Source organism: Anomaloglossus baeobatrachus, chromosome 9 (genome assembly GCF_048569485.1).
Source record: "Anomaloglossus baeobatrachus isolate aAnoBae1 chromosome 9, aAnoBae1.hap1, whole genome shotgun sequence".
In the NCBI taxonomy this organism is placed as follows: domain Eukaryota; kingdom Metazoa; phylum Chordata; class Amphibia; order Anura; family Aromobatidae; genus Anomaloglossus; species Anomaloglossus baeobatrachus.
This window is the reverse complement of record NC_134361.1, coordinates 96,455,195-96,478,799: the sequence shown is the minus strand read 5'-3', so window position 1 is coordinate 96,478,799 and position 23,605 is coordinate 96,455,195.

Genomic DNA, 23,605 nt, shown 5'->3' with positions numbered 1-23,605 from the left:
AGAAAAAAGTGGAGAAAAAGTGGAGAAAAAGTGGAGCATAAGAGGAGAAAAAGTGGAGAAAAAGTGGAGAAAAAAGTGGAGAAAAAAGTGGGGAAAAAGTGGAGCATAAGAGGAGAAAAAGTGGAGAAAAAAGTGGAGAAAAAGTGGAGAAAAAGTGGAGAAAAAGTGGAGAAAAAGTGGAGCATAAGAGGAGAAAAAGTGGAGAAAAAGTGGAGAAAAAGTGGAGAAAAAGTGGAGCATAAGAGGAGAAAAAGTGGAGATTAAGAGGAGAAAAAGTAGAGAAAAAGTGGAGCATAAGAGGAGAAAAAGTGGAGCATAGGAGGAGAAAAAGTGGAGAAAAAAGTGGAGAAAAACTGGAGAAAAAGTGGAGAAAAAAGTGGAGAAAAAGTGGAGAAAAAGTGGAGAAAAAGTGGAGCATAAGAGGAGAAAAAGTGGAGAAAAAGTGGAGAAAAAAGTGGAGAAAAAAGTGGAGAAAAAGTGGAGAAAAAGTGGAGAAAAAGTGGAGCATAAGAGGAGAAAAAGTGGAGAAAAAAGTGGAGAAAAAGTGGAGAAAAAGTGGAGAAAAAGTGGAGAAAAAGTGGAGCATAAGAGGAGAAAAAGTGGAGATTAAGAGGAGAAAAAGTGGAGAAAAAGTGGAGCATAAGAGGAGAAAAAGTGGAGCATAAGAGGAGAAAAAGTGGAGAAAAAGTGGAGAAAAAAGTGGAGAAAAAGTGGAGCATAAGAGGAGAAAAAGTGGAGAAAAAGTGGAGAAAAAGTGGAGAAAAAGTGGAGCATAAGAGGAGAAAAAGTGGAGATTAAGAGGAGAAAAAGTAGAGAAAAAGTGGAGCATAAGAGGAGAAAAAGTGGAGCATAAGAGGAGAAAAAGTGGAGAAAAAAGTGGAGAAAAACTGGAGAAAAAGTGGAGAAAAAAGTGGAGAAAAAGTGGAGAAAAAGTGGAGAAAAAGTGGAGCATAAGAGGAGAAAAAGTGGAGAAAAAGTGGAGAAAAAAGTGGAGAAAAAAGTGGAGAAAAAGTGGAGAAAAAGTGGAGAAAAAGTGGAGCATAAGAGGAGAAAAAGTGGAGAAAAAAGTGGAGAAAAAAGTGGAGAAAAAAGTGGAGAAAAAGTGGAGAAAAAGTGGAGAAAAAGTGGAGCATAAGAGGAGAAAAAGTGGAGAAAAAGTGGAGAAAAAAGTGGAGAAAAAAGTGGAGAAAAAGTGGAGAAAAAGTGGAGAAAAAGTGGAGCATAAGAGGAGAAAAAGTGGAGAAAAAAGTGGAGAAAAAGTGGAGAAAAAGTGGAGAAAAAGTGGAGCATAAGAGGAGAAAAAGTGGAGATTAAGAGGAGAAAAAGTGGAGAAAAAGTGGAGCATAAGAGGAGAAAAAGTGGAGCATAAGAGGAGAAAAAGTGGAGAAAAAGTGGAGAAAAAAGTGGAGAAAAAGTGGAGCATAAGAGGAGAAAAAGTGGAGAAAAAGTGGAGAAAAAGTGGAGAAAAAGTGGAGCATAAGAGGAGAAAAAGTGGAGATTAAGAGGAGAAAAAGTAGAGAAAAAGTGGAGCATAAGAGGAGAAAAAGTGGAGCATAAGAGGAGAAAAAGTGGAGAAAAAAGTGGAGAAAAACTGGAGAAAAAGTGGAGAAAAAGTGGAGAAAAAGTGGAGCATAAGAGGAGAAAAAGTGGAGAAAAAGTGGAGAAAAAAGTGGAGAAAAAAGTGGAGAAAAAGTGGAGAAAAAGTGGAGCATAAGAGGAGAAAAAGTGGAGAAAAGGTGGAGCATAAGAGGAGAAAAAGTGGAGAAAAAGTGGAGAAAAAGTGGAGAAAAAGTGGAGAAAAAGTGGAGCATAAGAGGAGAAAAAGTGGAGAAAAAAGTGGAGAAAAAGTGGAGCATAAGAGGAGAAAAAGTGGAGAAAAAAGTGGAGAAAAAGTGGAGCATAAGAGGAGAAAAAGTGGAGAAAAAGTAGAGAAAAAGTGGAGCATAAGAGGAGAAAAAGTGGAGAAAAAGTGGAGAAAAAGTGGAGCATAAGAGGAGAAAAAGTGGAGAAAAAAGTGGAGAAAAAGTGGAGCATAAGAGGAGAAAAAGTGGAGAAAAAGTGGAGCATAAGAGGAGAAAAAGTGGAGAAAAAGTGGAGAAAAAGTGGAGAAAAAGTGGAGAAAAAGTGGAGATTAAGAGGAGAAAAAGTGGCGTATAAGAGGAGAAAAAGTGGAGAAAAAGTGGAGCATAAGAGGAGAAAAAGTGGAGAAAAAGTGGAGCATAAGAGGAGAAAAAGTGGAGAAAAAAGTGGAGAAAAAGTGGAGAAAAAGTGGAGCATAAGAGGAGAAAAAGTGGAGAAAAAGTGGAGAAAAAGTGGAGAAAAAGTGGAGAATAAGAGGAGAAAAAGTGGAGAAAAAGTGGAGAAGAAGAGGAGAAAAAGTGGAGAATAAGTGGAGAAAAAAATGGAGAAAAAGTGGAGAAAAAGTGGAGAAAAAGTGGAGAAAAAAATGGAGAAAAAGTGGAACACCCTTTGGTACCTTTCATGTGGCACTAAGGGGTGCTTAGCTTTGTATTTAGCCAAAAAAATGACGTAGGGTTCCCCCTAGTTTTGTAGCCAGCTAGAGTAAAGCAGACGGCTGCAGCCTGCAGACCACAGCTGGCAACCTCACCTTGGCTGGTAATCCAAAACTGAGGGCACCCCACGCTGTTATTTTAAATTAAATAAATAATTAAAAAAAAAAAACACGTAGGGGTCCCCCAAAATTGGATCACCAGCCAAGGTAAAGCAGACAGCTGAGGCCTGATATTCTCAGACTAGGGAGGTCCATGGTTATTGGAATCTCCCCAGCCTAAAAATAGCAGGCCGCAGCCGCCCCAGAAGTGGCGCATCCATTAGATGCGCCAATCCTGGTGCTTCGCCCCAGCTCATCCCGCGCCCTGGTGCGTTGGCAAACGGGGTAATATATGGGGTTAATACCAGGTGTGTAATGTCACCTGGCATCAAGCCCTGGGGTTGGTGAGGTCAGGCGTCTATCAGATACCCGACATCACCAACCCAGTCAGTAATAAAAAAAAATAGACGACAAACACATTTTTATTTGAAAAAACACTCCCCAAAACATTCCCTCTTTAACCAATTTATTAGATTGAAAAACAAATCCAGGTCTGGTGTAATCCAAGGGGTTGCCATGACGATCCACACTGTCCCAGTCAATGAAGAGCAGGATGTTCCCCATTGGCTGGGAGAGCAGTGCAGTGACCTGAGCTAACATCAATGGGTCAGCCCAGGTCACTGTAGGGCATGACAAGTGCTGCTGTCAGCGAGGTACATTACCTGCGCTGATCTCCAGCACACTGACAGCCCCTGTCACTGAGGTCAATGACCGGCGCCTTCACAGCAAGTATCGCGAGAGGTCCGTGACGTCACCGCTAGTCAGTCTCGGGTCGGAAGCGAGAGGTGATGTGACAAGCGGCGGCCATGGAGGACAGTGACAGCGCTGAGGTCGGGATGGCGGGACTTCATCACCGCAGGTAAGCCGAGCGGGGGGGGGGGATGTGTGTGTGTGTGTGTGTGTGTGTGTGTGTGTGTGTATTTATGTGTACATGCCGCAGGCAGGAGGGGGCGGAGTGAGCTTGAGCTGAGCGGGAAAGTGTGGGCTTCCTGCACGTAACTAAGAAAAACATCGGGTTACTAACCAAAGCGCTTTGCTTGGATACCCGATGTTTATCTTGGTTACCAGCTTGTGGCAGGCTGCCAGCGATGGCTCCTGCACACTGTAGCTGTAAAAAGCCCTGCTTTTTGCTGCTAGAACCGTTCTCGAACATATCTAGAACTATCGAGCTTTTAGCAAAAAGCTCGAGTTCTAGTTCGATCTCGAACAGCCCAAAAATCACTCGAACCTAGAACTGGAGAACCACGAACCACGAACCGCGCTCAACTCTACTTGGGACTTCTAGATGGAAACTTTGTAACAACTATTATTAAAAATACAACTTGGAATTAAAATAAATAGCTATGATTATAGAAAAAAAAAAAAGTTATAGTTCTTGAAACGAGGAGAGCAAAAAGAGAAAGTGAAAAAACAAAATTATTTGCTGCCGTAAGGGAAAAAGAACCCCATTGAGATGCTCAGACATGAACTAAAACAGGCAACTTGTTCTTGCAAGACATCTGATGTGACTGACCAAAGGCATTTTTTAAATGATAAATAAGCTAAAATTCTGTAAGCAATGTATAAGATTAATCTCCTGACTTTATCACTTTTGTTTTATGTTTAGTTTCTTTTTTTTGCTCAACGGAAAATATGAATACTTTGGAAAATACACTCTCTGGCTGGCATTAGATATTCAATCTGCTAGCCCTTGGAAACTCTGAAAAAAAAAGATGCCTTGGTTGAAAGTTTTCAAAGATATAATATATTTCCTTCCAATACATATGTTTTTCACTGTGATTTTCATTGACATCGGAAACTTTACTGCTTCAATCTTCTCTGTTCATCTCCGATGTGAGTAGTAAAACATCACCGTGTTATTGAGTGAATATTAAATGTGCATGTTCCATGTTCTAGAGGAAAAGCCCTGTCCTTTCATAATATTATATTATCAATATGATTCACTAAGAAATTGCTCACCTAATTTTGACCAGGTAGATGTTGGCACACTATTGAGTTTAAAAATGAAAACAAGTCCACTTACATTACAACTTCCATATTATATAAAGTTAATGAACAGTAAAAAAAAATATAAAGAGAGTTGTGGAACATATTGAAAAGTTAGAATACTTTTAAAAATTCAAGTCTTAACTGGTTATTTTTTTTTATCAAATAACCCCTTCACCCTCCAACGATTTTTTTTTTCATTTTTTCCTCCCATTATTCCAAGAACCATAACATTTTTTATTTTTCTGTAAATTTAGCAATAGGAAGACCTTTTTTTGTGGGACAAGTTGTACTTTTGAAGGAAACCATGAGTTTACCATATAGTGTACTGGAAATGAGGAAAAAATTTCCAAGTGCACTGAAATTGAAAAAAGAAATGCAAATGCTCGATTGATTTGGGGGTCTTTTATTTATCACTTTCACTATATGGTAAAACTGATGCATCAGTATGATACCTCACGTCGGTACAAGTTCGTAGATACCAAACATATATAGGTTTACTTTTTATCTAAGGGAGGGGGATCAGAAGTTTGTCCAAAAAAAGAATAGCGCTTTTGTAGCCATTTTCCGAGACCTGTAGTGTTCTCATTTTTTGGGACCTTGGGCTTAGTAATGGCTTATTGTTTGCACTTTAAAATAATGTTTTAAAGTGTTCAATTTTTGCATAGAAGTGATGTTTTGGTCGACTGTTTTTGCATTTTAATGTAATGCGTCTAAAAAAATGTAATTTTGGCATTTGGATCTTTCTCTTGCTACGCCGTGTACCAAATAGATGAATTGATTTTATATTTAGATAGATTGGGCATTTCTAAATGCAGAGATATCAAATGTGTGTATTTTTTTTTATTTTATTATTGTTTTATTTTAATGGGGTAAAAAGAAGGTGATTTGAACTTTAAGGTTTTTTTAATTTTTTAATATTTTTTAAAACTTTTTTAATTGATTTTATTTGTTCCCCTTTATCACTGCATAGTCCAATCACTTGTGCTGATCAAAATGATGCTGCATCATTGCTCTGATCAGCAAAAATGCACTGTTCCTCTGAGTGGCGGTGCTTTGTTGGCTCACAGAGGAAGTGAGTCATGGTAGCGTCAGAGGTCATATCAGCTGACCCAAAGCTACCATGGCAACATGACGGCGCCCCATGATCACGTCATGGGGCTTTGAATGGTGTCTCGGAATGGTGCGAGCCCCACCACAGACATTTAAATAGAGCTGTCAGAAGTGGTTAGCAGGCTCGTGTAGATCTCTGATCCACCTGCAACTGTTAGCTGCACATCTGCTGATCGGATCAGCAGACATATGCAGGGATTATGGCGGGCTCGTCTTGTATATATGAAGAAGTTAAAAAAATGGAAAATTAATAAACAAAAAATAGATCTAAATCAAATGAACATTTGGTGTGACCATAGTTTTTCTTCAGAACAATATCTATTCTTCTTGGTACAAATGCACAAAGTCAGGGACTTTATATGATAACAGATAGATGCATATATAAAGAAACCAATTACAACAAATGTGATAATAATATAAGTTTTGTATGTAGGTTAAAACTAGAGTTGAGCGCGGTTCGCGGTTCGTGGTTCTCCAGTTCTAGGCTCAAGTGATTTTGGGGGTTGTTCGAGATCGAACTAGAACTCGAGCTTTTTGCAAAAGCTCGATAGTTCTAGATACGTTCGAGAACGGTTCTAGCAGCAAAAAGCAGGGCTTTTTACAGCTACAGTGTGCAGGAGCCATTGCTGGCAGCCTGCCAGAAGCTGGTAACCAAGATAAACATCGGGTATCCAAGCAAAGCGCTTTGGTTAGTAACCAGATGTTTATCCTAGTTACGTGCAGGAAGCCCACACTTCCCCGCTCAGCTCGCTCCGCCCCCTCCTGCCCGCTGCATATACACACACACACACACACACACACAAGGTCCCGCTCGGCTTACCTGCGGTGATGAAGTCCTGCCATCCCGACCTCAACGCTGTCACTGTCCTCCATGGCCGCCGCTTGTCACATCACCTCTCGCTTATGACCCGAGACTGACTAGCGGTGACGTCACGGGCCTCTCGCGATACTTTTTCTCCACTTTTTCTACATTTTTTTCTCCATTTTTTCTACATTTTTTCTCCATTTTTTCTCCACTTTTTCTTCACTTTTTCTCCACTTTTTCTCCACTTTTTATCCATTTTTTCTCCACTTTTTCTCCACTTTTTCTCCACTTTTTCTCCATTTTTTTCTCCATTTTTTTCTCCACTTTTTCTCCACTTTTTCTCCACTTTTTCTCCACTTTTTCTCCATTTTTTTCTCCATTTTTTTCTCCACTTTTTCTCCACTTTTTCTCCACTTTTTCTCCATTTTTTCTCCACTTTTTCTCCACTTTTTCTCCACTTTTTCTCCACTTTTTCTCCATTTTTTTCTCCATTTTTTTCTCCACTTTTTCTCCACTTTTTCTCCACTTTTTCTCCACTTTTTCTCCATTTTTTCTCCACTTTTTCTCCACTTTTTCTCCATTTTTACTCCACTTTTTCTCCACTTTTTCTCCATTTTTTTCTCCACTTTTTCTCCACTTTTTTCTCCACTTTTTCTCCACTTTTTTTCCACTTTTTCTCCACTTTTTCTCCACTTTTTCTCCATTTTTTTCTCCACTTTTTCTCCACTTTTTCTCCATTTTTTTCTCCAATTTTTCTCCACTTTTTCTCCATTTTTTCTCCACTTTTTCTCCACTTTATTCTCCACTTTTTCTCCACTTTTTCTCCACTTTTTCTCCACTTTTTCTCCATTTTTACTCCACTTTTTCTCCACTTTTTCTCCACTTTTTCTCCATTTTTTCTCCACTTTTTCTCCACTTTTTCTCTACTTTTTCTCCATTTTTTCTCCACTTTTTCTCCACTTTTTTCTCCACTTTTTCTCCACTTTTTCTCCAATTTTTCTCCATTTTTTCTCCATTTTTTCTCCACTTTTTCTCCACTTTTTTCTCCACTTTTTCTCCACTTTTTCTCCACTTTTTCTACATTTTTTCTCCATTTTTTCTACATTTTTTCTCCATTTTTTCTCCACTTTTTCTCCACTTTTTCTCCATTTTTTTCTCCACTTTTTCTCCACTTTTTCTCCACTTTTTCTACATTTTTTCTCCACTTTTTCTCCACTTTTTCTCCATTTTTTCTCCACTTTTTCACCACTTTTTCTCCATTTTTACTCCACTTTTTCTCCACTTTTTCTCCATTTTTTTCTCCACTTTTTCTCCACTTTTTTCTCCACTTTTTCTCCACTTTTTCTACATTTTTTTCTCCATTTTTTCTACATTTTTTCTACATTTTTTCTCCACTTTTTCTTCACTTTTTCTCCACTTTTTATCCATTTTTTCTCCACTTTTTCTCCACTTTTTCTCCACTTTTTCTCTACTTTTTCTCCACTTTTTCTCCACTTTTTCTCCATTTTTTTCTCCACTTTTTCTCCACTTTTTCTCCATTTTTTCTCCACTTTTTCTCCACTTTTTCTCCACTTTTTCTCCACTTTTTTCTCCACTTTTTCTCCACTTTTTCTCCATTTTTACTCCACTTTTTCTCCACTTTTTCTCCACTTTTTCTACATTTTTTTCGCCACTTTTTCTCAACTTTTTCTCCACTTTTTCTCCACTTTTTCTACATTTTTTCTCCATTTTTTCTCCATTTTTACTCCACTTTTTCTCCACTTTTTCTCCGTTCTTTTTCTATGGTCAGTCTACCCATTAGCTCTGCCATGCATACTGTAGCTCTACACCTACTGCACATGTTACTTTATGATTGACATCTCTTTTGTACCAGAGCTGTCTAAGCCTACTCTGACCCTATATTTGTCATTACTATATTGTCCTTGTACTGTATTATGACATTTGTATCATGTGTTTCATTTCTTGCTGTGTTGCAATTTTTTTGCTGCATCCCAATTGTACCTCTACATTGTTCGAGTTTATGTTATTGTTCTCTCACTCTTATGTGATACTGATTATTGTCATTTTTCATGATTACAAGCAGATAAGTCCAATCTGACGAAGGCTCAGGCCGAAACGTCATTTGTAACTTGTTTTGGACAAAAACATATATGCTTATGAAAAAAATTTTTCTTAATACGGACCAATAAAGAGTGATTTTGCATTACTATCCGTTGTGACTTACTGACTTAGTCTGGGAGATTTAGAGTGCCGAGGTTACTCACTAATTTTATCTATTATTACCTCTGAGCACCTATATACCAGTGAGCAGAGCTTCCTCTACAGTAGTTCTCCTGATTAGGCATGCCCTTACCTCATGAGCAGGGCATTGCAGCTTTGGTAGCAACCATTACGACATGGACTCTGCTGCTGTGGACCCGGGGAGAGTGAGTGCAGATTCATTGCACCCACACTCCTCACATGAAGGGTCCGCACTCCTAGAAAATGGGGGATACGTTCCCTGAGTGTCTCCCCCCATATTCTAGACGGTCCAGAGTCGTCGTGGGACCCCTTTATTTTTTTTCTTACAATAAATTGGTGAAATAGGAAATGTTTTGGGGACTGTTTTTTCAAATAAATTTCTTTTGTCGATTTTTTTTTTTTTTGTTAGTACTGACAGTTTATGATGTTGGGTATCTAATAGACGCCATGACATCACAAACTGCTGGGCTTGATCTCAGGTGACTTTACAGCTAGTATCAACCCGATTTATTACCCCGTTTGCCACTGCACCAGGGCACGGGATGAGCTGGGGTGAAGCGCCAGGATTGGCGCATCTAGTGGATGCGCCACGTCTGGGGTGCCTGCGGCCTGCTATTTTTAGGCTGTGAAGGCCCAATAACTATGGACCTTCCCACCCTGGGAATACCAAACCACAGCTGTCCGCTTTACCTTGGCTGGTGATCCAATTTGGGGGGGACCCTACTTTTATTGTGTAATTATTAATATTTATAAAATAATTATAAAAAAGAGCCTGAGGGGACCTTCACATTGGATCCCCAACCACGGAAAGCTGCCAGCTGTGGTTTTCAGGCTACAGCCGTCTGCTTTACCCTAGCTGGCTATCAAAAATGGGGGGACCCAACGTCATTTTTTTTTTAACTATTTTTTAAATAGAAAAAATTAATGGGCTTCCCTGTATTTTGATTGCCAACCAAGGTAACGGCAGGCAGATGGGGGTGGCAACCCATAGCTGTCTGCTTTATCTGCGCTGAGAATCAAAAATACCGCGGAGCGCTACGTCATTTTTTTAAAGATTTATTTTTACAGCACTGTGATGTCCAGCAATCAAAATACAGGGAAGCCCATTTTATTTTTAGTTATTTAAATAAATAATTAAAAAAAATATATATGGGCTTCCGCTGCATTTTTTTGTATTGCTAGCTAAGGGTAATCCAAGCAGCTACTGGCTGCTAACCCCCACTGCTTGGTGTTACCTTCACTGGCAATGGAAAATCCAGGGAAGCATTTTTTATTTTTTTTGCCAAAAAACTACAAAAAAAGGACGTGAGCTTCGCCATATTTTTGTATGCTAGCCAGGTACAGCAGGCAGGTGCTGGAAGAGTTGGATACAGCGCCAGAAGATGGCGCTTCTATGAAAGTGCCATTTTCTGAGGCGGCTGCAGACTGCAATTCGCAGCAGTGGGGCCCAGAAAGCTCAGGCCAACCTGTGCTGCGGATTCCAATCCCCAGCTGCCTAGTTGTACCTGGCTGGACACAAAAATGGGGCGAAGCCTACGTCATTTGTTTTCTAATTATTTCATGAAATTCATGAAATAATAAAAAAAGGGCTTCCCTTTATTTTTGGTTCCCAGCCGGGTACAAATGAGCAACTGGGGGTTGGGGGCAGCCGTACCTGCCTGCTGTACCTGGCTAGCATACAAAAATATGGCGAAGCCCACATAATTTTTTCAGGGGGCAAAAAACTTCTGCATACAGTCCTGGATGGAGTATGCTGAGCCTTGTAGTTCTGCAGCTGCTGTCTGTCTGTATGGAGAAGAGCAGACAGCAGCTGCAGAACTACAAGGCTCAGCATACTCCATCCAGGACTGTATGCAGAAGTTTTTTGCCCACCAAAAAAATGACGTGGGATTCACCATATTTTTGTATGCTAGCCAGGTACAGCAGGCAGCCACGGGCTGCCTCCAACCCCCAGTTGCCTATTTGTACCCGGCTGGGAATCAAAAATATAGGGAAGCCCATTTTTTTTTAATTATTTCACTTATTTCATGAAAAAATTAAAAAAACAAATGATGTGGGCTTCGCCCCATTTTTGTGTCCAGCCGGGTACAACTAGGCAGCTGGGGATTGGAATCCGCAGCACAGGTTAGCCCGAGGTTTCTGGGCGCCTCTGCTGCGGATTTCAGTCCGCAGCCGTCCCAGAAAATGGCGCTCTCATAGAAGCGCCATCATCTGGCGCTGTATTCAACTCTTCCAACAGCCCTGGAGCCGGGTGGCTTGTTAGGTAATCATGAGTTAATACTGGCTTTGTTTTACTAGCCAGTATTAAGCCAGAGATTCTTAATGTCAGGCACGTTTGACCCGGCCATTAAGAATCTCCAATAAAGGGTTAAAAAAAAAGACACCACACAGAGAAAAAATACTTTAATGGAAATAAATACACAGACACATTAGAGGCTCCATCTTTATTACCCCCTGTCAGCCCTCCACGATCCTGCTCTTATGTCTTCTTTCTTTCTAGTGTAGTAGTAGTGATGATTGTAGTGAGGATGAGGTTTACCAGCTCATCACTTGGGGCTGGGGAACCTCATCCTCAGTACAATCCTCACTAGTGTAGTAGTAGTGACGATTGTAGTGAGGATGAGGTTCACCAGCCCATCACTTGATGAGCTGGGGAACCTCATCCTCAGTACAATCCTCACTAGTGTAGTAGTAGTGACGATTGTAGTGAGGATGAGGTTCACCAGCTCATCACTTGGGGCTGGGGAACCTCATCCTCAGTACAATCCTCACTACAATTGGGAAGCAGCGTGCAGCCTTCACTCCGTGAGTGATCAGTGTTGGCTGTCAGCGGTAACAGCGGTAACGCTGACAGACGCGTTACCATAGCAACGGTGCTCTCGGAGCTGCGGTTAGCGGTGACGTCACCGCTAACTGCGTTGCTATGGCAACGGTGATCTCCGTTAATGACCGGCTGTGTCAGCCGGTCCCTAACGGAACGGGGAGTCGACCGTGTGCTAGAGCATGTCGCCGGTACACGGCGATACACATATGTGCACCGTGTACCGGAGAGATGCACTCGCAGGTCCTACATGACGCGTCATAGTCATGTGACCAGTCTGTAACCAATGAGATAATAGCCACGTGACTGGTCACATGGCTATTTTGACGTCACGACAGGTCCTGCATCTCTGCTGGCAGTGCCGGTCACCGGGAGGATTCAGCGATCATCGGATGGAATAGCGGCAGGAGACAGAGTGCAGAAGGGATCGCGAGGACCGGTAAGTGTTATGGCAATGTTTATTAACTGTTTGTGTACATTTATCATGCATTTTTATGTGTTTGTGATTGCCTCCCATTATAGCCTATTGGCTCGAGTTCGGTTCGTCGAACGTTCGACGAACCGAACTCGAACGGGACACCCGTTCGGCGAGCCGACCTCGAGCCGAACCGCGACCGGTTCGCTCATCTCTAGTTAAAACAATAACTAAAACAGAAACAGCTGTGTAGGAGTCTTATAACTGTTTAGATTTAGCAGATCATTGATACAATGTCCATAGATGTTAGCCTAAATGAAAATCAGTGCTGTGTGACCTAGGTCCTCTTTCCAAATAGGCTTCATCCCAGTTGACAAATAATTTTCCCTGTAAACACAAATACAGTTAGGTCCAGAAATATTTGGACAGTGACCCAATTTTCGCGAGTTGGGCTCTGCATGCCACCACATTGGTTTTGAAATGAAAACTCTACAACAGAATTCAAGTGCAGATTGTAACGTTTAATTTGAAGGTTTGAACAAAAATATCTGATAGAAATTGTAGGAATTGTACACATTTCTTTACAAACACTCCACATTTTAGGAGGTCAAAAGTAATTGGACAAATAAACCAAACCCAAACAAAATATTTTTATTTTCAATATTTTGTTGCGAATCCTTTGGAGGCAATCACTGCCTTAAGTCTGGAACCCATGGACATCACCAAACGCTGGGTTTCCTCCTTCTTAATGCTTTGCCAGGCCTTTACATCCACAGCCTTCAGGTCTTGCTTGTTTGTGGGTCTTTCCGTCTTAAGTCTGGATTTGAGCAAGTGAAATGCATGCTCAATTGGGTTAAGATCTGGTGATTGACTTGGCCATTGCAGAATGTTCCATTTTTTAGCACTCATGAACTCCTGGGTAGCTTTGGCTGTATGCTTGGGGTCATTGTCCATCTGTACTATGAAGCGCCGTCCGATCAACTTTGCGGCATTTGGCTGAATCTGGGCTGAAAGTATATCCCGGTACACTTCAGAATTCATTCCGTCTACTCTTGTCTGCTGTTATGTCATCAATAAACACAAGTGACCCAGTGCCATTGAAAGCCATGCATGCCCATGCCATCACGTTGCCTCCACCATGTTTTACAGAGGATGTGGTGTGCCTTGGATCATGTGCCGTTCCCTTTCTTCTCCAAACGTTTTTCTTCCCATCATTCTGGTACAGGTTGATCTTTGTCTCATCTGTCAATAGAATACTTTTCCAGAACTGAGCTGGCTTCATGAGGTGTTTTTCAGCAAATTTAACTCTGGCCTGTCTATTTTTGGAATTGATGAATGGTTTGCATCTAGATGTGAACCCTTTGTATTTACTTTCATGGAGTCTTCTCTTTACAGTTGACTTAGAGACAGATACACCTACTTCACTGAGAGTGTTCTGGACTTCAGTTGATGTTGTGAACGGGTTCCTCTTCACCAAAGAAAATATGCGGCGATCATCCACCACTGTTGTCAACCGTGGACGCCCAGGCCTTTTTGAGTTCCCAAGCTCACCAGTCAATTCCTTTTTTCTCAGAATGTACCCGACTGTTGATTTTGCTACTCCAAGCATGTCTGCTATCTCTCTGATGGATTTTTTCTTTTTTTTCAGCCTCAGGATGTTCTGCTTCACCTCAATTGAGAGTTCCTTAGACCGCATGTTGTCTGGTCACAGCAACAGCTTCCAAATGCAAAACCACACACCTGTGATCAACCCCAGACCTTTTAACTACTTCATTGATTACAGGTTAATGAGGGAGACACCTTCAGAGTTAATTGCAGCCCTTAGAGTCCCTTGTCCAATTACTTTTGGTCCCTTGAAAAAGAGAAGGCTATGCATTACAGAGCTATGATTCCTAAACCCTTTCTCCGATTTGGATGTGAAAACTCTCATATTGCAGCTGGCAGTGTGCACTTTCAGCCCATATTATATATATAATTGTATTTCTGAACATGTTTGTGTAAACAGCTAAAATAACAAAACTTGTGTCACTGTCCAAATATTTCTGGACCTAACTGTATATCATATCATGTAATAGTATAATATATAACTGCCCATACTAGTGTTTAACATCTCCACTTTGTATTGGTTTCCCCTTACTGTCCCACCTAAATAATGGTGTCCGTTAGTATCCCAAAAGTAAGGCCGCCATAGTGCTCTTTCTAAGTAAAGTTAGCTTTTTAGTGCCTCTGTTGAGTAATGGTGCCTCTTATACAGGAATATTGACCCAATAAAATATACAGCCAATACAATCCCACATTGAACAGTGACAGTTTTGTTAGACCTGAACTCTATGATCTGATTCATCAAGTCTTTCAAGTAAAGGGGGCTTTACTAGCAATTTCTAGCGATATCTGTCGCACATGCGATTGTGATCGTTGCCGTAGCAAACATTATCGCTATGGCAGCATCACACGTACTTACCTGGTCGTCGTCGTCGCTGTGACTGCCGAACAATCCCTTCTTCAAGGGTGAGGGAAGTTCGGCATCACAGCGACGTCACAGCAACGTCACTAAGCGGCCAGCCAATCAAAGCAGAGGGACGGAAATGAGCAGGACATAACATCCCGCCCACCTCCTTCCTTCCGCATTGGGGCCGGTGGCAAGTAAGGAGACGGTGCTTGGTAATGCGGTGTCACACATAGCGATGTGTGCTGCCGCATGAGCGATGAACAACATGGATAAACAACCCTTACCGATTTTTGAGTTTGGGACGACCTCTCCATGGTGAACGATTTTCACCATTTTTGAGGTAGCTTAAGGTCGCTGGTTAGTGTCACACGCTGCGATATCGTTAATGACGCCGGATGTGCGTCACTAACAACGTGACCTCGACGATAAAGCATTAAAGATATCGTAGCGTGTAAAGCCCCCTTAAGAATTCTGGCATTAAAAGCCTTTCCAAAGTAGCAAAATGTTGGCACCCTTCAGCATTTTCATGCCAGTGTCTCCCAGCTCTGACAAAAAATGGTGGAGCTAGGGCGGAATGAGGGTGTGGTGGAGGCTTAAAACCACATCTTGTGTTATTCATGACGAGCTGTGGTGTTTAATACTTCTGAAACCTCACTCCATTTCCTGCCTGGAGTGAGATATGTAGTGTTGTAGATGGCTGTGCACGCAACTCACCAGATGTTCCAGATTCATGAGGAAGCCTTCAACTCTTTATGAAGCAGGAGCATCTGACTCCAACCTCCCGCATCAAAACCAGCATGGACAACTCTGGGCTTGATGAATCATTCCCAATGAGACAGGATCCCTGCAGCTTCATCAGTGTACTTTGAAGGCTTGCCTAGATACACAGTTCACATTGGACGTTTCCCAGGTTATAGACACGAATACCAAGTATATTATAAATTAAAAAAGAAGACTTTTATGAAAAGCTTACCATACGTGACATGATAAAGGTCCATTTGCAAAGATCAACATCAGTAATTATCCTAGGAAATTCAGTTATCAAAGCAGAGACCTTACTTTTTCCTATTAAATAAGAAAGACCTTTCAGAGATACCTTGAGCAACAAAGAGATTGCAGATACATTATCTAAAATGCAATCTGTCCTTTATAATTTTCTTTGTTTCGTCTAATCATTGCTGTCACTTCACACAAAAGGAGACTGCGTTGGAAGATTAAACTACTGAACTTATTTGTACTTCATTTCTAATCAAGCCACAGTGTGTATTTAACAAAGGCTCGGAGACATATTCTTTCCTTAGCATTAGAGAATGAATGAAAATAAAAATGAGCTGTTTTTCTAATGAGGAATGAAAGTGTTAGAATCAGTTCTAATTGACAAAACAGATATCAGGAGACATTCATGGCATAAGATGTTTATACATTGGTCCAAGTTCATATTTTTCTATTACAAGTTAAGAAATTTTCTTTATTAACCATTGGCTTCAACACATGACCAAAGAAATTGATTAGGAAGCACCAATACAAAATATATTATATAAACAAGTTGCTTACAACTTTTCCTTCAAATTTGTTTACCATATTTTGCGGTTTGTAAGACACTCTATTTCCCCCAAAGCTGGGGGGAAAATGGGAATGCGTCTTAAAAACCGCATATGGCTTTCTTAGGCGTCAGTGATGGCACAGCGTCGGCGATACTGCGGGCTCGTGGGATGTCACAGCGGTGGGCGCCATTGATCTGCTGGCGCCCTTGAAGGAGGGGGTGTCATGGCTCAAGAGAGTCAGTGTGCAGCAGCGGATGGTCGGCAATGCTGTGGGTTCATGGAGTGTCGTCGCGGCGGGCGCCATTGATCTGCGGGCTACTTTGAATCGCCAGCGGTTGACACAATGCACTTCAAGAAAATAGCCATGGAGGCCAATCTGCGCACGTGCCACCTAAGCGGCCATTTCCTTGAAGTCCATTGCATCAATGTCCTGCTATTCAATGGAGCTTGCAGTCCGCTGGCAGAACAATGGCGCTCACTGCCTCAATAACCCATGAGCCCACAGTACCACCGACCCTCTGCTGCCGCACACTGACACCTCTAAAGCAGCTACAAACCCTCCTCCAAGACTGCCAGCAGATCAATGGCACCCACCGCTGTGACACGCCACTAGCCTTCAATATCGCCGACCCTCCACACAATGACCCTCTTGAGCCATGACATCCCCTCCTCTGAGCCTGCAGCACCGCCGACCCTCCTGAGCTGCGACACGCCCTCCTTCAAGCCCACAACATCGTCTGCCCTTCCTGAGCCGCTCCACCACTGCCGCTCACCCCTGGTAAGCTAATATAAGAGGCACTAGGATTATAAAATGAACCCTCATTTTAACAGCAAATTTTTTTTTTCTATTTTCCTCCTTCAAATTTGGGGTGCGTCTTATAATCCGCTGCATCTTATAAAATGAAAAATGCGGTAATTTAATTAATTTTGTAGATATTTAGAATTCTAAATGGTCCACCCATCCATAAAAATGCCCATTTTGTAAACTTTCGGAATGGTTTCAATTACAAGTAGTGGTATTGTCCAAGTGGGGGTTTTATAGCCTTTACTGGGGTTTTCCTTCATGTCCAGTGATACTCATTGTTGCATTGATGCTGATGGTTTGGTTTTAATTCATCTTAAATCAAAGCAGACTGTTTCAATATGTTTTATATAAAAACTACCTGCTAAAAAAAAATCACATCAAAGAATTCTTTTCAAAAAGGAAGTTTAGTTTTTCCGTACAAATATGGTAAATCACACCATACTTTTTTTTCTGTATTTATGCAAAATAAATAAAAAGTAGAATAGAAAAATGAACCAGAGGAAAGAATAGAAACAGACAGGACCCTATGCACCCTTATGGCAGCTCAGTATGGCTTCATACATGAAGCCTAAATGGGTTGTCCAGGCAAGGGACAAAAGTATGAAGTTACTTTATGTAATTGCAAAATGCTGAATTGTGACAGTGTGATGCTATGCACAGTAAGTCACTTGACCACTTTTATGTGATTTACATTCTTGAAGTCACATGCCAACTAGACATTGCGGAGACACGAGTGTCAATGGGTGCTCTCGTCCATTAGCCTGGCTGTGTTTAAAAAAACTGCACGGAACAGGATTCACCCCATCGAACACCTGTACTCCTTCCCTTTGGGCAGAACACTACAAAGACAACACAGGATTAGGGTACCACACTCCGGTAAGACTTTTTGGGTTACTAACAGTCAACAATATATAGTACATTCCCAGCAAGAAAAGAAGAAGGTACAAGTGGCAGAGTCTCACACGTCCATTGGCCCTCCAGGGACTAGAATCTTCCTGAATTTCTGGCATCCCGAGCCACCTATCCCAACCTGCAGCACCTTACTTTTGGCAGGCACCTACTGAGAGGAGATAAGGTCAAGCTTAGGAAGCTGACCGAGCACAGCAAGGCATATTGCCCGGTGACTGGGGTAACCAAACCTTGGCTTTCTAATCAGATTTGTGGGCTCAGTGTTGGTCAGTGGAGGACTTCTACAATCCTACAGCTCCATGGACTCTACGCATTCCTGTAGAATGTCACTATTGTCTTAAAAGATTGGTGGGAGATGGCTGTTCTCTTATTGGTCACTAATTCAATCCAACTACATATTTTTCCTCTGAATTATGTAGTTTAAGTGGCTGAGGTAATCCACAATTAGCAGGCATTCCCCAAATTAGCAGACATAAGGGGGCTCCAGACTGTATAACATGAAATCATTGCTAATGTCTCTTGAGTTACCGAACAAAGGAACATTATGTCTGGCATAAATAAGAACACGTCACCCCCGCACAAGTGGCCAGATTGACGCTAAGTCATCACAGACATGTCATCTGGCTTCTTTCAATTCACTTCCATGAAGACTAGCATACATACAGTTAGGTGACTGCCCAATTGCCCCAAGAATTTTGACTTAATATGCACTACATTCTGTCAAGATTGAGCTATCTGTAATCAAATGGGGGTAACTGCATACATTTTTTTTCCCAAGCCTGGACAACCATATATAGAATGATTAATTTGTTATACCCCTGAAAGACTTACTATGTTAAAAGCAATAGCAATACAAGTGCATCTCAATAAATTAGAATATCATAAACAATTGAATTTATTTCAGTAATTCTATACAAAAAGGGAAACATATTATATTGAGTCATTACACAGAGAGTGATATATTTCAAGTGTTTATTTCTGCTAATGTTGATGATTATGGCTTACAGCCAACGACAACCCAAAAGTCATTATCTCAGAAAATTAGAATAATTATCCCAATCACCTACAAAGGCTTCCTAAGCATTTAAAATGGTCCCTTAGTCTGGTTCAGTAGGCTACACAATCATGGGGAAGACTGCTGACTTGTCAGATGTCCAGAAGGAAGTCATTGACACACTCCACAAGGAGGGTAAGCCACAAAAGGTAACTGCTAAAAAAGCTGGCTGTTCAAAGTGCTGTATCCAAGCATATTAATGGAAAGTTGAATAGGAGGAAAAAGTGTGGTAGAAAAAGGTGCACAATCAACTGGGATAGCCACAGATTGATAAGATTGGTAATTATTTAAATTTTCTGAGATAATGACTTTTGGGTTTTTATTGACTGTAAGCCATAATCATCAACATTAACAGAAATAAACACTTGAAATAGATCATATATGCCAACAGGGCTTTTAAATTGGCTACAAAACACCCACATGGAGAACTCATACTTTTAGAAACATCTGCCTCCCTCTTCCCACAATGACAGTTGCATCTACCAAATATATTTACTCCTGAAAAAAGCATCTAATAAAATTCCACATTTTTGTGTGGGAACAGGATAGCAAGCTTTGCAAATAATTTTCAGAAACCAGAAAGGAAGACTGATCCAAACTATTTTGGGGAAGTTTTCTTCTTTCCTTTGAGTGTTGCTCCCTGCTTATGATTGGTCATTATCATACAGGGAGTAGTAGTACACGGCCCCAGTGAAAACTGTCTGATAATACCCACTTGGATTCTAAAAAGAGTTTAGTCATTAGATGCCTTTTATTGGGGATATCTCCGCAATGGATAGGCAAAATGAAAAAAAAATGTTAGTTTGGTCTGCAGCCACTATTATATCCTCTGTCCAGTTTAACATGAAAAATTTGGTGAAAGGTCCTAATTGAGCTGCTTCACACACTTTCACTTCCAGTTTTTGAATATTTCATCTGTTTTATTTTTTGGCTACAAACTATAGCTAATCTACGGGGCTATTCACTTGAGCATATGAAATATATGCATATTTTAGACTATATATTTCACTATTTTTAACACTGTAAAGGACATGCATTATTTAACTACTATTAACTAAGTAGAAAAATACAGGATGCTTGAGTGAGCATCCTTTATAAACTAAAAATGTATAACAAATGCCAGGACAAACAGGGTGCTAAAGGTAATATACTGACTTTTGGCTTCTAGCATCTACGACCTCTGTTCTACTAGTAAGCACAACTCTTTTTCAGCACTTAGTAATATAGAAGAATCAGGTGCAAATCTCCCCATAAATCGGGACAGCTGGAAGAAGCTGGTATGAAATCCTCTAATATTTAAAAGAATGAGTAACACAGTGTAGCTAAAGAATAGAAGGAAATCCAGTGGTATTTTCTCATAACATTTATTTGTACATGGATAAAAAAAAGTCAGGCTTCGTATTTTAGCATTACTGATTCAGTAAGGCTGGAGATCTACTGAAGAAATGTTATCTGTGTTGCACTCTTACTATTGAGCCATATTAGCGCTTATTAATTTTCTGTGAAAAAAGGCTGACACTACATTGAGACAAACACTGGTTTATTCACTGTCTATATTCAAAATAGATATATTAGTCAATGTGTTATTCCAACTGAGCAGTTTTTCACATTGATTGGTGATCCGTATAAAAAATTGCATTATGCACTAGTCCTGTCTTTTTTGCATAGATACACTTGTAATTTCAATGGTGACAAATGGTATATAGCTGATATGTTCATTTAATTGTAGATTGCAAAGAAAGAATAAATGTGCAGAGCTATGTGTTCTTCACAGAGACTATTACATCATTGAATTAAATATGTCATGGAATTATTAATAACAAAAAAATATTAAGATTTCTGCTAAAATTTTAGTATAGATTGTAGACTTGTAATGCAGGAGAGGCATGACACTAGGATAGGCTTCCATCAAAGAAAGGTCACCTTGCCGCGGTTGATGGGTGCACAAGAATTGTACAATTTTTTTCTCAAAGAACCTTAAATTTTCTATGTACACTTTATATAGCATTAATGTGGTTCAAATTTTATCTATTCTATGCTTGCATATGTTTTAGAGTGCTGCTGTATTGCTTTGAATTTTGGGAAGTTTTAGCAGTTAGCATCTGTTCACAGGTGCTATATTTTGAGATGCAGTTTTTGGGGGGGGTTGCACTGTATATAGTGAAGTGTAGACAGCCTCCTATTCTGACTGTGCTATCCGCTCATCAGCCACAGGGTAGTTTTTAATTAGTGCTGGATCCTATGTGCCAACATATTTGTAGACTTGTAGTCTATGACAGGCATGACACAAGTATAGTGTCCTATCAGAGAAAGGCCACCTTGCCACAGTTGATGGGCACACAAGGTTTGGTCAAGTTTTGAGCAAAGAACCTTTAATTTTCTAAGTATAGCAATTTAAATTTGATATATTCTATGTTTGCATATGTCTTAGCGCTTACAGAGTGCTGCTGCATCTCTTTGTTTGTATTTCATGTAGTTTTAGCAGCTAGCACCTCTTCACACTTGCTATATTTGAAGATGCAGTTTTGGGGGTTTTTTTGCAGTATATATTTGAGGTGTAGATAGCCATGTATTCTAATTGTGCTCTCCGCCCATCAGCCACAGGGTGGTTTTTAAATTAGTGCTAGATCCTATCTGCCCATGTATTTGTAGACTTTTAGGCCAAAAGAAGCATGACACTAAGATAGGGTCCCATCAAGGAAAGGTAACCTTACCATGGTTGATGGGCATAAAAGAATTGGCCAATTTTTGTGCAAAAAAACCCTTATTTTTCCAAGTAGAGCAGTTTAAATTTTATATATTCTTTATTTGCATATGTCTAAGCGCATACAGAGGGCTGCTCTATGTCTTTGTTTGTGTTTCCTGTAGTTTTAGCAGTTAGCTTCTGTTCACACATGCTGTATTTGAATATATAGGTATTTCTTTTTGCAGTGTGTATTTGAGGTGTAGAAAGCCACGTATTCTGACTGTGCTCTCCGCCCTTCAGCCACGGGGTGGTTATTAATTAGTGCTATAGCCCATCTGCTCATATATTTGTAGACTTAGTCCAGGAGAGACATGACACTAGAATAGGGTCCCAGCAAAGAAAGGACACCTTGCCATGGTTAGTGGGCACATAAGAATTGGTCAATTTTTTTGCGTCAAGAACTTTAATTTTTCTATATAGCTTTAATGCAGATTAAATATCATATGCTCTATGTTTGCATATATCTTGGCGCTTACAGAGTGCTGCTGCATCTCATTGTGTGTGGTTCGTGTACTTTTAGCAGCTAGCACCTGTTCACACTTGCTATATTTGGAGAAGTAGTTTCTTGTTTGCAGTATATATTGGAAGAAAATAGGAAGAGAACCACCAGTTGGTGTTTCTACAAGGACAATACTCACAAATTAGATTAGTGAATAGCACCAGTGGAAAATAGATATAAAACTTCGCTTTTAATCTTAATCATTAAAATTGTGCAATATTAAAAAATACACTTAGGATCACCCTGCGGGTAACCAAAGGCCCATATTCCCACACCGTGTCAGGGTACCTTTGGGCAAAAACCATTAGGGGATAACAACCGTGTGTGTTGGGGGTAATTAGAATCAAGCTGTCAGTATACAAAGTAGTACAGGGGATTAAGGACAGTGGTCCCACTACCAACATATGATATATATGGAATATTGGATAAACCAATCCCACAAACACCAACAGCAGGATACAGCTTTAACACCTTTAACAAATATTCAACACACAGACAAAGCAATAATAAGGAAGGATCTCACCCATTTAGATGATCTTCCGATGCTTTAACACAGCAAATTCTTATTGGAGTGGTCACAGCGGGGCTTGAAATCCGGGCTTGATGTAGCTTGCCCTAAACCCACTTGACTCCCGTCCTTGCTGTGACCGCTTCAATAAGAATTTGCTGTGTTAAAGCATCGGAAGATCATCTAAATGGGTGAGATCCTTCCTTATTATTGCTTTGTCTGTGTGTTGAATATTTGTTAAAGGGGTTAAAGCTGTATCCTGCTGTTGGTGTTTGTGGGATTGGTATATCCAATATTCCATTTATATCATATGTTGGTAGTGGGACCACTGTCCTTAATCCCCTGTACTACTTTGTATACTGACAGCTTGATTCTAATTACCCCCAACACACACGGTTGTTATCCCCTAATGGTTTTTGCCCAAAGGTACCCTGACACGGTGTGGGAATATGGGCCTTTGGTTACCCGCAGGGTGATCCTAAAGCCTGCTTTACACGTTGCAATTAGTTGTACAATCGCATTTGCGATGTGACACGCCCAGGTTGCATACGGGATCTTATGAGATTGCACGTAGGTCGTTCATTTGCTGTCACACGAGCGTTAGTAGTCTATGTTAAATTGATCAATTTTGTGTGCGATCCTTTAGATCATGTGTTCTGTGACGTATGCATTGGGTACCCTTTTTTTTTTTTTATTTATTGACTTGCCAAGCGTGTGTAATGTGTAGGGATGCGTTTTTACTATGTCATCTGCCATTCAGCTCTGCTACATGGCCGCTGACAGCAGACACAGACAGCCATGTAGCAGAGCTGAATGGCAGATGACAGCAGACACAGACAGAGCCGCACTGTCAGAATGAACTCGGGTGAACTTCACCCGACTTCATTGTCATGCTGCGGCTCTGTCTGTGTCGCGTCCTGATTAGCGGTCAACTGTGAAGGGCTCACCGGTGACCGCTAATCCCCTGAGTGACTGAATTGAGCAGCCCTCTCTCATATACTCACCGATCCCCGATCTCCGGCGCGGCGCTGCATTGCATTCACACTGCTCCGGCAGCTTTTACTATTTTGAAAAAGCCGGCCGCCCATTAAACAATCTC